We start from the raw sequence: 15,850 nt of genomic DNA on the forward strand, positions 1-15,850 counted from the left end.
TCAAAAACAAGAAAAAAAAATACAAAAATTAGGGGTACCGTATTTTTCGGACTATAAGTCGCAGTTTTTTTCATAGTTTGGCCGGGGGTGCGACTTATACTCAGGAGCGACTTATGTGTGAAATTATTAACACATTACCGTAAAATATCAAATAATACTATTTAGCTCATTCACGTAAGAGACTAGACGTATAAGATTTCATGGGATTCAGCGACTAGGAGTGACAGATTGTTTAGTAAACGTATAGCATGTTCTATATGTTATAGTTATTTGAATGACTCTTACCATAATATGTTACGTTAACATACCAGGCACGTTCTCACTTGGTTATTTATGCCTCATATAACGTACACTTATTCAGCCTGTTGTTCACTATTCTTTATTTATTTTAAATTGCCTTTCAAATGTCTATTCTTGGTGTTGGCTTTTAACAAAGAAATTTCCCCAAAAAATGCAACTTACACTCCAGTGCGACTTATACATGTTTTTTCCCTTCTTTATTATGCATTTTGGGCCGGTGCGACTTATACTCCGGAGCGACTTATACTCCGAAAAATACGGTATTTTATTTGAACTAAGCAAAATGATCTGCCAATAGAACAAGAAAATTCGGCTTGTCAAGACTTTCCAAAACAAGTAAAATTAGCAAACCTCAATGAACCTAAAAATACCTTAAAATAAGTATATTCTCACTAATAAGTGCACTTTTCTTGGTCTAAAAAAAGGAGACCTTTTTGCTCAATATGTTGAAAAATATTCTTAAATTAAGTAAATGCTGGTGCCATTATCTTGACATAATGATATGCGCTCGGCATCATGATTTTTTTTTTCATGCTTGAAATAAGAAATTATTACTTTAAAAAGTAGTTTTATACTTGTGAGTGTTGATGACACAGCTTTGCAACAGTTGATATTCTAGTTTCAAGCATGTTTTACTCAATATATGTCATCAAATCTCAGCAACAAGCTGTAATATCTTACTAATTTAGGACCAAAACCCTTAAAACAAGTAAAAGACTAACATAAAATCTGCTTAGTGAGAAGAATTATCTTATCAGACAGAAAATAAGCAAATATCACCTTTATTTGAGATATTTATCTTACTTAGATTTCAGTTTTTGCAGTGTTGTGTTGGAGGTGCCACCACAGAACAACGTCTCTGCACCCTTAAGCATTGACAGACACTATCTGGGTGTGAAGAGCTAGTAGTAGTTTGTCTTTGGTTCAGTGAGAATGTTGGCAGGCCAACACAACAGACCGACTCGACCCCGTCGCCAACTCTTGAATGATTTTGGCAGCGAGGAGCGAGAGAATGCGAACGTGTGTGCAGGCTCTGCGTGTCGGCGGCCAAGAGAGCGCGATGCATTCCAGTGTAGACGCTCTGTTACAGTCTGGAACTTTACTTGCAACATATAATTTCGAGCCTATTTTGGCCAAATTAGCCTGCTCAGTGAGGGGAGCAGTCCCACAGAGGAGCCGTTGAGACAAGAATATCCATTTCATCCCTCATTCATATGTATTTCACATGGTTTTATGCATGTAAAACTATAATTCTTTATAAAATGTGTTCATAAATTTTGAGTGTCTGGAACAGAATATGTTTTATTTATTAGTAGGGGTGTACGTGTATTTGTATTGAACCGTTTCGGTACGGGGGTTCCGGTTCGGTTCGGAGGTGTACCGAACGAGTTTCCACACGGACATATTAAGTAGCATAACGCACGTTGTGTAAACAATGCACACCAAGGCACAACACACGGCATGCTAGCAGCTAACGGGCTACAATAGACTGACTATACGTCCTCTTTTCACCGGACATGTCCTCTTTTGCGGAGCTGTCAGGGCGGAGTTTCTTAAATGCCTCAAACGTCCAGCATTTTGAGTTAGGGTTGCGTGTATTTTCAATGTACGTTCAGGGCTAAGAAGGGGTTAAAAACAAAACAAATTGTGCGCTCAGCAGCATTGGTGAGGGAGTGGCAGAGACAGAGAGAGAGAGAGAGTTATGATAAACGCGCATGCGTCGCCAGGCTCTGCTTTTTATCCATAGATTTATCAGATTTAATTTTTTATTATGTATAGCAGGGGTGTCAAAAGTGTGCCCCGGAGGCCATTTGCGGCCCACAGCTAATGTTTTAAAGGCCCACGGCACATTCTAAAAATACTATTAAAATAAACAAAAACATTACAAAAGTGAAATAAAAAAGCTTAAAGGTGAAATGTAATTTAGAAAAAGTTGCAATGTTGACTAATAAAACAAAGCTGTTTTTTTTTTTCTTTCAAACTGTCATTGCTCAAAATATACACTACCGTTCAAAAGTTTGGGGTCACATTGAAATGTCCTTATTTTTGAAGGAAAAGCACTGTACTTTTCAATGAAGATAACTTTAAACTAGTCTTAACTTTAAAGAAATACACTCTATACATTGCTAATGTGGTAAATGACTATTCTAGCTGCAAATGTCTGGTTTTTGGTGCAATATCTACATAGGTGTATAGAGGCTCATTTCCAGCAACTATCACTCCAGTGTTCTAATGGTACAATGTGTTTGCTCATTGGCTCAGAAGGCTAATTGATGATGAGAAAACCCTTGTGCAATCATGTTCACACATCTGAAAACAGTTTAGCTCGTTACAGAAGCTACACAACTGACCTTCCTTTGAGCAGATTGAGTTTCTGGAGCATCACATTTGTGGGGTCAATTAAACGCTCAAAATGGCCAGAAAAAGAGAACTTTCATCTGAAACTCGACAGTCTATTCTTGTTCTTAGAAATGAAGGCTATTCCACAAAATTGTTTGGGTGACCCCAAACTTTTGAACGGTGGTGTAATATTGAATCAAAATCAATGTTATTATGAATTATTGACCTATCCAAGGTTCCGATTACTTCACATCAAATATTCCACTAAGAAAAATATTTTTGGTGGAAGATTTTGCAAATTTGGTAAATAAATAATCCAAAAATTTATATTTTGTCGTTTTCTTACTGTACCGAAAATGAACCGAACCGTGACCTCTAAACCGAGGTACGTACCGAATCGACATTTTTGTGTACCGTTACACCCCTATTTATTAGGCATTAAGTTGGTAAAGCGTCCTGTTAGTTGTTAATAGGCAGTTGAAAGTGCGCCATCAATAGTTAAGAATGGGACACACTATTGATATCTTCTTGCAAAACAGTAATGATTAACTAGCACCCAGTATTGACATTTATAGTCACAGTGTAAAAAAAATAGGTGGCCGCTATCTCCTGCTTCACCTGTGGTCTTCCACAACTGCATATAAGCACACCTATAATTATCCTTTACATTCACTTCAATGGCAAGCTGTCGAGGACCCCACCTGCTGTTGCACAATAGTTGATGCCTTTCAGCACGCACCCTAAGAATAGACGTTCTCGTTTTTGAAAATACAACTTAGAAGGAGCTGTTTGCCACTTGCTCACCACTGGTGTGCCGTCAGGGCCAGCAAGGCCTTCTCTGCTGGCCTAACATAACCAGAAATCATGATCATAATTACAGATAAAAGTCATTTTTAATTGACTTTCCCTAAATATCTAAAAGTATTCATATTATCTTCATGTCATATTATGCTCCTTCTAGTGCTGTTGTTTTTAGGTTTATAGTTTATATCCAATCAGAATTCAGATAGCTTTTGTTGCCATGCTGTACGAAATCTGCCGGAAGCCTTCAGAATCAACAATGCAAGCGTCCAAACATTTGACAGACAGTTGCGATAGCCAATCAGATCACGAGTTGTTGTCAGTAAGGCCTTCTAGGTGGCCTAAGGCAGATATATATTGTGTTGTTATGAGCTAGGTAACATAAGAACTCCATTACCCAGCATGCCACAGTAGGGAAGAGCATGCACAGTTGAATGTAGCCATGCCTGCAGCTGGATGGTATTGACGAGCACGCTGTGGAGTAAACTTTAAGAACTCAGCCAACACGCCTCGTCTGCATCTTTTATGATTACCGTATTTTTCGGACTATAAGTCACCGTTTTTTTTCATAGTTTGGCCGGGGGTGCGACTTATACTCAGGAGCGACTTATGTGTGAAATTATTAACACATTACCGTAAAATATCAAATAATATTTTTTAGCTCATTGACGTAAGAGACTAGACGTATAAGATTTCATGGGATTTAGCGATTAGGAGTGACAGATTGTTTGGTAAACGTATAGCATGTTCTATATGTTATAGTTATTTGAATGACTCTTACCATAATATGTTACGTTAACATACCAGGCACGTTCTCAGTTGGTTATTTATGCCTCATATAACGTACACTTATTCAGCCTGTTGTTCACTATTCTTTATTTATTTTAAATTGCCTTTCAAATGTCTATTCTTGGTGTTGGCTTTTATCAAATAAATTTCACCAAAAAATGCGACTTATACTCCAGTGCGACTTATGTTTTTTTCCTTCTTTATTATGCATTTTCGGCCGGTGCAACTTATACTCTGGAGCGATTTATACTCCGAAAAATACGGTAATCGCAAATTATGTCAATTTAAATATTGTCTAATTATGCAAATATATATTACCAAACATTCAAACCATTTTTTAAAATAGAAATAAATACTAATAATGATTTCAAAGCAAGTTATCCAACAAATTGTGCAATGTAAAAGTAGCAATAGATTTCATGGTAAAATTGGGAAATTGACTGTGGTTTTTACAGCATTTTTCTCGAAATTAAAAAAACAGTACATTTTTTTACTGTAATAAACTGTGGTGCCGTTTTAGCATTTACAGTAATACACCGAAAAATCTACAGTTATTTATTTGCGGTTAAAAAAAAACAAAAAAAACTTTTACTTTAAAATTGCAGTTTTTTTATTTACTGTAAAAAAAACAAATGTACATTTTACAGTAAAATTTGCCTTCTTTTTTTTTTTTACCATAAAAACAGCAATTCTGTTTTAACATTTACAGTAACATGCACTAAATATTGAGGTGAAATTATTGCAATTTACCCAAAAATTTTTTACATTTTAGTTTAAAAAAAATCTGTTAATAAAATGCATTAAAACATTTTATAATAATAGTATTCACTTTTAGAAACGGCCCTCTGGGGCCAAACATAACTGCGATGTGGCCCTCAGTGAAAACGACTTTGACACATCTGATCTCGTGGCACTTAATTAAATATTCAGCCTGTTTTTCACTATTCTTTATTTATTTTAAATTGCCTTAAAATGTCTATTCTTGGTGTTGGGTTTTATCAAACAAATTTCCCCAAAAAATGCGCCTTATACTCCAGTGCGACTTATACATGTTTTTTCCCTTCTTTATTATGCATTTTGCATGAAATGTGAGTTCAGATATTTAATTTCTTAATTTTTTCACGTTTAATATGTTTTTTTGCAATTTTAATTTTGAAAGTACCACATTATATATGTTTTAATTGCTGATGCGGGTTTAGTGATTATTAAATGCGCCAGAAAATAACCCGTTTTGTACAATGCCCAGTAGTGTGTAAATGTGTTTCTGTATAGTATTTCTCCAGGAATGGTCATGTGGGGACATAAATGATGGTATTTTGAGAGGTAATCTTTGAAGTCGGACATCACTGAAGGCCTAGGTGGGAAACGCACCTAGGTCTGGTCAATAACCAACAATACATTTTTGTTTCTAAGCAAAAAAATATAACAAAAACATAATTGGCTAGGTCGGGCGTCAGCAACCCGCGGCTCTCGAACCGCATGCGGCTCTTTGGTGCCGACCTAGTGGCTCCCTGGAGCATTTTTAAAAAAAGGATTGAAAATGGAAAAAGATGGGGGGGAAATAATTTTTTTTTTTAGTATGTTTTTTGTTTGAGGACAAACATGACACAAACCTTCCCAATTGTTAAAAAGCCCACTGTTTAATATGTTTGTGTGTATGCTTCACTGATGAGATTATTTGGCAAACATCGTTTTGTCCTACTATTTTCGGCGGTTCTTGAACTCACCATAGTGTGGACTGTGACGCAACAGTTTGTTTACATGTAAATTATTCCACTCCTTTGTCTCATTTTGTCCACCAAACGTTTTATACTGTGTGCGAATGCACAAAGGTGAGCTTTGTTGATGTTATTGACTTGTTGGAGTGCAAATCAGGCATATTTGCTCAGTGCATGACTGCAAGCTAATCAACGCTAACATGCTATTTACTAATGTTACTAATTTACTAATGTTTTTTAATGTAAAAATGTTGACATTTCTGTCAACAAAGATTTGCTTGAGCCTGCGACACAGTCATTTTGATAGTAGGCTATTATAGCTAGACACTTACATCATGTGTTGCCTTCATTAGAACACTTATATACGGCTTTTCCTTTTTTGCGGCTCCAGACAGACTCGTTTTTTGTATTTTTGGTCATATATGGCTCTTTCAATGTTTTGGGTTGCTGACCCCTGGGCTAGGTTATGTTACACATTTGGTGTAACAGCACACATTTGTTTTACAATTGTCCAATTGTTTTACAATTATCAAGTTTATGTAGTCAAAACTTTTACCGGCCCGTATAAAATAATTGGTGTTTATGGCGGTCACTCACCCTGTCTTGTCCACACGTACACACATACAAAATCAATCAATCAATGTTTATTTATATAGCCCTAAATCACAAGTGTTTCAAAGGCAGTCCAAGAGAGGCATTGAACAATTTGCAGTCATGTTGATAAGAGTTTACATTCAATGACAGTTAACACTAACTATCCAAATCACTATCAATAGCTAACAACACCCAAAGCTGCGTGTTACGTACATACAGTATGCAGTTTTGTCATTACGTTCTAGAAGCTGTAAGAGGGCGGGATATAACGCTTAAAATACATTGGAAAGTTAATGAAAGTTAGGCATCTGTGTGAATGTTGCAATCCTCCCTTTTAAGAGGAACAGTGATGGGTAAAACGTAGATTAAAAATGGTACTAGTGAGGGTTTTGGGTGCATAAGACATAGGAGACGTACTAAAATAATCAAGATTTGTATTTTTGTCTATACATTCAGAATCGTCCATATCCCAATCGATATTTTCCACCAACCCCAATGGCCACGATATTGAACAGTACACTCTTAAATGGTTTAGTCTCATCTAGTGCCAATACTTCTGTCGTAAATCTGTGATAGTTAAGGCACAAACTTCAAAGCGCAATTTGGCGAGGGAGGACAGTACGGATGCTCCTGTACTGTACTTTTTCTTACTTGGTTACATTTACATCAAACAGGAGCATTACAATTAGAGATGTCCGATAATGGCTTTTTTGCCGATATTACGATATTGTCCAACTCTTAATTACCGATTCCGATATCAACCGATACTGATATATACAGTCGTGGAATTAACACATTATTCTGCCTAATTTTGTTGTGATGCCCCGCTGGATGCATTAAACAACGTAACAAGGTTTTCCAAAATAAATCAACTCAAGTTATGGAAAAAAATGCCAACATGGCACTGCCATATTTATTATTGAAGTCACAAAGTGACATGCCTCAAAACAGCAGCTTGGAATTTGGGACATGCTCTCCCTGAGAGAGCATGAGGAGGTTGAGGTGGGCGGGGTTGGGGGGGCACGGGGGTGTATATTGTAGCGTCCCGGAAGAGTTAGTGCTGCAAGGGGTTCTGGGTATTTGTTCTGTTGTGTTTATGTTGTGTTACGGTGCGGATGTTCTTCCGAAATGTGTTTGTCGTTCTTGTTTGGTGTGGGTTCACAGTGTGGCGCATATTTGTAACAGTGTTAAAGTTGTTTATACCTCTACCCTCAGTGTGACCTGTATGGCTGTTGACCAAGTATGCGATGCATTCACCTGTGTGTGTGAAAAGCCGTAGATATTATGTTATTGGGCCGGCACAAAAAGGCAGTGCCTTTAAGGTTTATTGGTGCTCTGTACTTCTCCCTACATCCGTGTACACAGTGGCGTTTTAAAAAGTCATAAATTTTACTTTTTGAAACCGATACCGATAATTTCCGATATTACATTTTAAAGCATTTATCGGCCGATAATATCGGCAGTCCGATATTATTGGACATCTCTAGTCTTGTCTTGTATTTTAGTGCATTTAAAAAAAAAAAACAATGGTAGACTACAGGCTACTCGCAGCTACACAACAGCTAAGCACACAAGCTTGACATACCTAATAGAATAACATTGCAGTCTTAATACACCACATGTGTCAATATAAACACGTATCAAATAGTTATAGCAAAGTCTCCAAGGCTGAAGGGTATTAGAAAGTATCCAGTAACAAGCGTCGTATTCAATGAATAATCGTGGCCACGAGGTGTCATCCAAAAACAATTACCACTTCCGGTATTACATTTTAAAGCATTTATGGGCCGATAATATCGGACATCTCTAATTACAATATATGTTCATTTGGCATCGTCTCCGAAGTATACACGAGCCAGCAGGAAGGTTTTTTGCTAGGGATGTCCGATAATGGCTTTTTGCCGATATTCCGATACTGTCCAACTCTTTAATTACCGATACCGATATCAACCGATATATACAGTCGTGGAATTAACACATTATTATGCCTAATTTGGACAACCAGGTATGGTGAATATAAGGTACTTTTTAAAAAAATTAGTGAAATAAGATAAATAAATTAAAAACATTTTCTTGAATAAAAAAGAAAGTACAACAATATAAAAACAGTTACATAGAAACTAGTAATGAATGAAAATTAGTAAAATTAACTGTTAAAGGTTAGTACTATTAGTGGACCAGCAGCACGCACAATCATGTGTGCTTACGGACTGTATCCCTTGCAGACTGTATTGATATATATTGATATATAATGTAGGAACCAGAATATTAATAACAGAAGGAAACAACCCTTTTGTGTGAATGAGTGTAAATGGGGGAGGGAGGTTTTTTGGGTTGGTGCACTAATTGTAAGTGTATCTTGTGTTTTTTATGTTGATTTAATAAAAAAAATTAAAAAACATAAAGAAAACAACAAAAAACTGATACCGATAATAAAAAAAACGATACCGATAATTTCCGATATTACATTTTAACGCATATATCGGCCGATAATATCGGCAGGCCGATATTATCGGACATCTCTATTTTTTGCATTCCCTTTTGTGACTTTGCAACACCACCCTACCTACTCCTGTCCTTCAACACGTGCTTTGGGCGTTCACTCGAAACTTCAATTACCACCATATACTACTTTGTACCAATCAGAAAAGGGGAGCATTATAGTAGAATATTTGCAGCATTGTGAGCTCGACCATGTGACATCTTTACTGCTTCCTCGCACGATTACAACCAGGTCGTGCTGAACTTTGCTCGATCGAAGCCTTTCGTGTTGCGCACATAAAACACAGCCGAGAGAAGCGTCTAGAAATGGTGATGTAATACTTTTGAGACAATGTGCAGATGTTTTGTATTCTGCTGGTCACGGAGCATATTCCAGCTGACTTCGGGCGGAAGGCCTGTCAATCATAGGACTGGGACCTCCAAACAATTTGGTCGTCTTTGTTTTTTTTTGTGAATTCTGAACACAATTCAACAGCTGTGGTTGGGACACTGGCTTTATAACTTGCACCCATAAAGAGCGAATTGTTCTGCATTAAAGCAGATTAGAAGGCAACAATGGCACTTATTGTTCATCCATGATTTTCTTGTTTTTTTACAGTGGAAGTCACCGCAGTTTGCAGGAGGCGGAATTCATTCCAGTACTATGTACTAACCGGGGTTAGAAGCCTTTCTAAAAAGTCCCCTCTAGAGACCAAATCTCCACATGCCGCTGTCTGAGAGTTATGTGGGTGAAATTCTCTCACGGCCTCCTCGCACACACATACTGTATGCCTGCTTCACCACCTTCAACCTTTTTATCCTCCAAGGATCTGAGAAAGGAATGGCAAAATGATAGAGACAGCTGACTGGCACTCACTTGCTTCCCATTTAATTGACGACGAGATGACAGCGGTGAGTAAATCACTTGTTTTTGGAAAGAAAATAATTCTATTGAATGACTACCGTATTTTTCGGACTATACCGCTACTTTTTTTCCCCCCAAGCTTTGAACTGTGCGGCTTATACAAAGGTGCAGCTGATATATGGATTTTTCTTTGCTAAAGGCTAAATTATGGAATGGATTAAGCAAATACACTACCGTTCAAAAGTTTGGGGTCACATTGAAACGTCTTTATTTTTGAAGGAAAAGCACTGTACTTTTCAATGAAGATAACTTTAAACTAGTCTTAACTTTAAAGAAATACACTCTATACATTGCTAATGTGGTAAATGACTATTCTAGCCGCAAATGTCTGGTTTTTGGTGCAATATCTACATAGGTGTATAGAGGCCCATTTCCAGCAACTATCACTCCAGTGTTCTAATGGTACAATGTGTTTGCTCATTGGCTCAGAAGGCTAATTGATGATTAGAAAACCCTTGTGCAATCATGTTCACACATCTGAAAACAGTTTAGCTCGTTACAGAAGCTACAAAACTGACCTTCCTTTGAGCAGATTGAGTTTCTGGAGCATCACATTTGTGGGGTCAATTAAACGCTCAAAATGGCCAGAAAAAGAGAACTTTCATCTGAAACTCGACAGTCTATTCTTGTTCTTAGAAATGAAGGCTATTCCACAAAATTGTTTGGGTGACCCCAAACTTTTGAACGGTAGTGTACATCAGACATGGTACTAAAATAGGGGTGTAACGGTACGTGTAGTTGTATTGAAACGTTTCGGTACGGGGTTTCCGGTTCGGTTTGGAGGTGTACCGAATGAGTTTCCACACGGACATATTAGGTAGCGTAACGCACGTTGTGTAAACAATGCACACCGAGGCACAACACACGGCATGCTAGCAGCTAACGGGCTACGATAGACTGACTATACGTCCTCTTTTCACCGGACATGTCCTCTTTTGCGGAGCTGTCAGGGCGGAGTTTCTTAAATGCCTCAAATGTCCGGCATTTTGAGTTAGGGTTGCGTGTATTTTCAATGTACGTTCAGGGTTAAGAAGGGGTTAAAAACAAAACAAATTGTGCGCGCAGCAGCATTGGTGAGGGAGGGGCAGAGACAGAGAGAGAGCGAGAGAGTTATGATAAATGCGCATGCGTCGCCAGGCTCTGCTTTTTATCCATAGATTTATCAGATTTAATTTTTTATTATCTATAGCAGGGGTGTCAAAAGTGTGCCCTGGAGGCCATTTGCGGCCCACAGCTAATGTTTTAAAGGCCCACGGCACATTCTAAAAATACTATTAAAATGAACAAAAACATAACAAAAGTGAAATAAAAAAGCTTAAAAGGTAAAATGTAATTTATTGCAATGTTGACTAATAAAACTAAGCTGTTTTTTTTTCTTTCAAACTGTCATTGCTCAAAACATAATATTGAATCAAAATCAATGTTATTATGAATTATTGACCTATCCAAGGTTCCCATTACTTCACATCAAATTTTCCACTAATAATAATATTTTTGGTGGAAGATTTTGCAAATTTGGTAAATAAATAACCCCAAAATGTATATTTTGTTGTTTTCTTACTGTACCGAAAATGAACCGAACCGTGACCTCTAAACCGAGGTACGTACCGAACCGAAGTTTTTGTGTACCGTTACACCCCTAATCAGACGTGGTAATAAATGCGTTAAAATGTAATATCGGAAATTATCGGTATCGGTTTTTTTATTATCTGTATCGGTTTTTATTTTTTTATTTTTTGTTTTTTTATTAAATCAACATAAAAAACACAAGATACACTTACAATTAGTGCACCAACCCAAAAAAACTCCCTCCCCCCATTTCTTTCTGTTATCAATATTCTGGTTCCTACATTATATATCAATATATATCAATACAGTCTGCAAGGGATACAGTCCGTAAGCACACATGATTGTGCGTGCTGCTGGTCCACTAATAGTACTAACCTTTAACAGTTAATTTCACTCATTTTCATTAATTACTAGTTTCTATGTAACTGTTTTTATATTGTTTTACTTTCTTTTTTATTCAAGAAAATGTTTTTAATTTAGTTATCTTATTTTTTTTTAAAAAGTACCTTATCTTCACCATACATGGTTGTCCAAATTAGGCATAATAATGTGTTAATTCCACGACTGCATATATCAGTTGATATCGGTATCGGTTGATATCGGTATCAGTAATTAAAGAGTTGGACAATATCGGAATATCGGATATCGGCAAAAAGCCATTATCGGACATCCCTAGTTCAAATGGTTTACAAAGTACAAGGAAGACGAATCCTGATATACATCTTGAACCTTATTAAAAAAAAAGAATCTTATTCATCTCATAAAAAGGATGAAACAAAACTTTTCTGTTTTGTTTGATCAGCCGTTTTACTGCCGTGTTACAGGCACCATTTGGAAACAATTAAGGTATGCAAATAAACATTTGCTAAATCTTTCTATATAAATAGCTCATTTCACTGCGGTTTATAGTTTGGTCTAAAATTTTGTGAGTGCGGCTTATAGTTTGAAAAATACGGTAATAATTTCTCAAGATAAGTTTAAAAGACCACTGGACATAGTTAAAGTACCAATGATTGTCACACACACACTAGGTGTGGTGAAATTTGTCCTCTGCATTTGACCCATCCCCTTGTTCACCCCCTGGGAGGTGAGGGGAGCAGTGAGCAGCAGCGGTGGCCGCGCCCGGGAATCATTTTGGTGATTTAACCCCCAATTCCAACCCTTGATGCTGAGTGCCAAGCAGGGAGGTAATGGGTCCCATTTTTATAGTCTTTGGTATGACTCGGCCTGGGTTTGAACTCACGACCTACCGATCTTCGGGCGGACACTCTAACCCAGGGGTGCCCACACTTTTCAGCAGGCGAGCTACTTTTTAAATGACCGAGTCGAAGGGATGTACCTCATTCATATATATCATTTGTATTTATCTATTTATGAAAGAGATGTTTTTGTTAACAAGTTAAAAGGTGTTTAATGATAATAAAAGCATGTTTAACACATAGATTCCTTTCTTTCCTGAAGACAAGAATATAAGTTGGTGTATTACCTGATTCTGATGACTTGCATTGATTGGAATCAGACAGTGGTGCTGATAACGTCCGCATTTTTATAATGGAGGAGAAAAATAGTCCTCCTTTCTGTCCAATACCACATGAAAGTGGTTGCTTTTTGCCATCTTATTTGTCCAGCTTCCATTCTCCTTTTTATACACTTTACAAGAAATACATTGGCGGCAAACTCCGTGGATTGCGGGCTTGTGCGCGGCAGCTTTCTGAGACTTTTATTTTGTTAGCGCAGGCAGGATAGAGCAGCGCTTTTATTGTGAAGACAGGAACTATACGGTCAGTCTTTAGGCTTTTGACAGGAGGTATGGTTGAAATAAAAACGGTTTCTCGCCTCCCTGACGGTCTTTTTTTCCCCCTTCACACTGAGCTCGCAGCAGCCAGCGTCATCTCACAAGACCCTCGGGTGCCGTGAATGTCAATCAAGTGACGAAAGTGACGTCACAGTGAAGATTTCTGATCGCTAATTTTTAGGACTATTTTTTCAACGCCTAGTTGGCGATCGACTGATAGACAGGTAGCTCGCGATCGACGTAATGGGCACCCCTGCTCTAACCACTGAGCCCAGGGCTGGCCTGTGGCATAGGCCGTATAGGCAAATGCTAAGGGTGCCGTCCATCAGGGGGCGCCACGCCAGTGCCACAAATGTTGGAGGAAAAAAAAGAAAAGAAAAAAAAAGTTGGTACTATTATTTCTAAATACAAAAAATAATCCCACGTTAATTAAAATGCAAAGTAAAGCCTATTTAATAGAAATATTATTTGTCACAGCATTGCCCCCCCCCCCCCCCCCCCCGCACGGTGCGCCCCCTCCCTTCCCGTATCATGACTCTTTTTGGACGTCACCACATCAAAAAAATCAACACAAGATGTCAAAACGGCCAAAACTGTCAGGTGCCCATGGAAGAAAAAATAGAAAAGAAGAGGAGGAGAAACGAGAAAAAGACAGAGGTAGCAGGTAGGTAACGTTAGCCTACATGAAATTATTTGTCTGTGATAGTAACCTGGCTTTTTAGCCTTAAGCTAATGTTACATGATTCGGCAATTGCTAATCAATAAATAGCTAGTTCTGTTTTAATGTCGGGTTAATATTGTGGAGGGGGCTAAATTGTTATGGAAAATAATAATGTAACGTTAGGTGATTACAGTACTCCCACCTTACATTCCTCAGAGACATTTGTATTAGATATTTTAAGCAGGTGTTTTTTGTTGACATTGTTATTGCCTTCTGGTTAGCTACTGTTTGCTCTGCAGGTAATAGTCACTTTTCCACCCCTTTATATATTAGGTATAGTTGTAAGCCTAGTTGTTAAAGCGCACATCATTAATGTTAATTAAGCAATATCACATGAGAGGGAATGCTGTTTTTTAATTTGAGCACTGCTGTGATTCGGTTAAAGATAATCATAACATAGCATTCTCATATAATATGTTAATTTGCTTTATTTAAGTAAAAAAAAAAGGTCAAAGACAAAGCTATTCGGTTTCTTGTGAGTATATACACTTCACTGCCGATGTGGGGGGGCGCCACCTAAAATCTTGCCTAGGGCGCCAGATTGGTTAGGGCCAGGCCTGACTGAGCCACTCCGGGAGGAGCTGGACAAAGTGGCTGGGGGGGGGGCAAGTCTGGGCTTCCCTGCTTAGGCTGCTGCCCCCGCGACCCGACCTCGGATAAGCGGAAGAAGATGGATGGATGGCATTTTCAGAATGTGCTTGTTCTATTTTTAAACAAAGAAAACAATCTGAAGTTGTCTTTATTTTTAAGTTATCGTGCCGTGATTTTACCAGTCCGGCCCCACTTGGGAGTACATTTTTCCCCATGTGCCCCCCCCATCTAAAATGACTTTGACACCCCTGGTCTAATCATTACCAGGAGCTGCCTGCACCACAGTAGCAGACTTTGGCCCAGACACTGGACTCCCGCAGGCCTGAGTGCACAGGTCAGCCAAACCTGCACAATCCAAAACCCTCACAGTGTTGCATTAACAAGCATGGCGTTTTCTCCACACTATAACACTTTCTAGTTTGGCAGGCAACACAAATCTGTGCAATGGACTAAATACAGAAAAAAAAACACCCACGCAGTAGGGATGTGCGTATCGATCCTGTGGTATCGATATATCGATACTCACACGCTACTCATTTGGCATCACTTTTCTGAAAAAAGTATCGATATAAACCAAAAAACGGCGTGTGGGAGGTGCAAGCATCACTTTCAGATGTTTTTGATGACTTACTTAACTAACTATGTGCTGGGACACCCCTGTACCTGGCAGAGTATAGAGCTGGCCCAGTCACGTGACAGGAGACAGCGAATGAGCGTCGTCAACGTGCAACACACACACAGCCAGCCGACAGCGTTGTTACTTTTCCTGAACAGCAATCCGAGACTTCAGTAAAGTGTGACGTGTGACGACATATCTCGAGTACACTAAAGGTGTGATGGTGTCAGACATTTTTGTAGATAATTTTTCCAAGTTCACTTTCTCAGGGAACTGTCTTTCGTATGCGGGTTTATAGGACAAGGAAATCCTAGTTTATTGTGATAAGGAAATGATTGACTTTGCTTCAGAGAAGTGTTATAAATGTACTTCCACAAAGAGGTTTGAAACATGACATTGTTATGAATAAATGTTTTTTTAAGCTTTTTCTACCAAGACTTTTTTTTTTGAGGAATAAGAAAAGTGAAAATGTGTATATTTTTGTTTATATTTAATTTATTTTTTATATTTATGTTATTTATTTTAATTTTACTTTTATTATATATTGACCATAATGAATGTGGTATAAATGGTCTGTATTTGTCTTGTGATTTGTCTTAGATAATAGCAA

This window comes from Entelurus aequoreus, linkage group LG17, assembly GCF_033978785.1.
Source record: "Entelurus aequoreus isolate RoL-2023_Sb linkage group LG17, RoL_Eaeq_v1.1, whole genome shotgun sequence".
NCBI lineage: Eukaryota > Metazoa > Chordata > Actinopteri > Syngnathiformes > Syngnathidae > Entelurus > Entelurus aequoreus.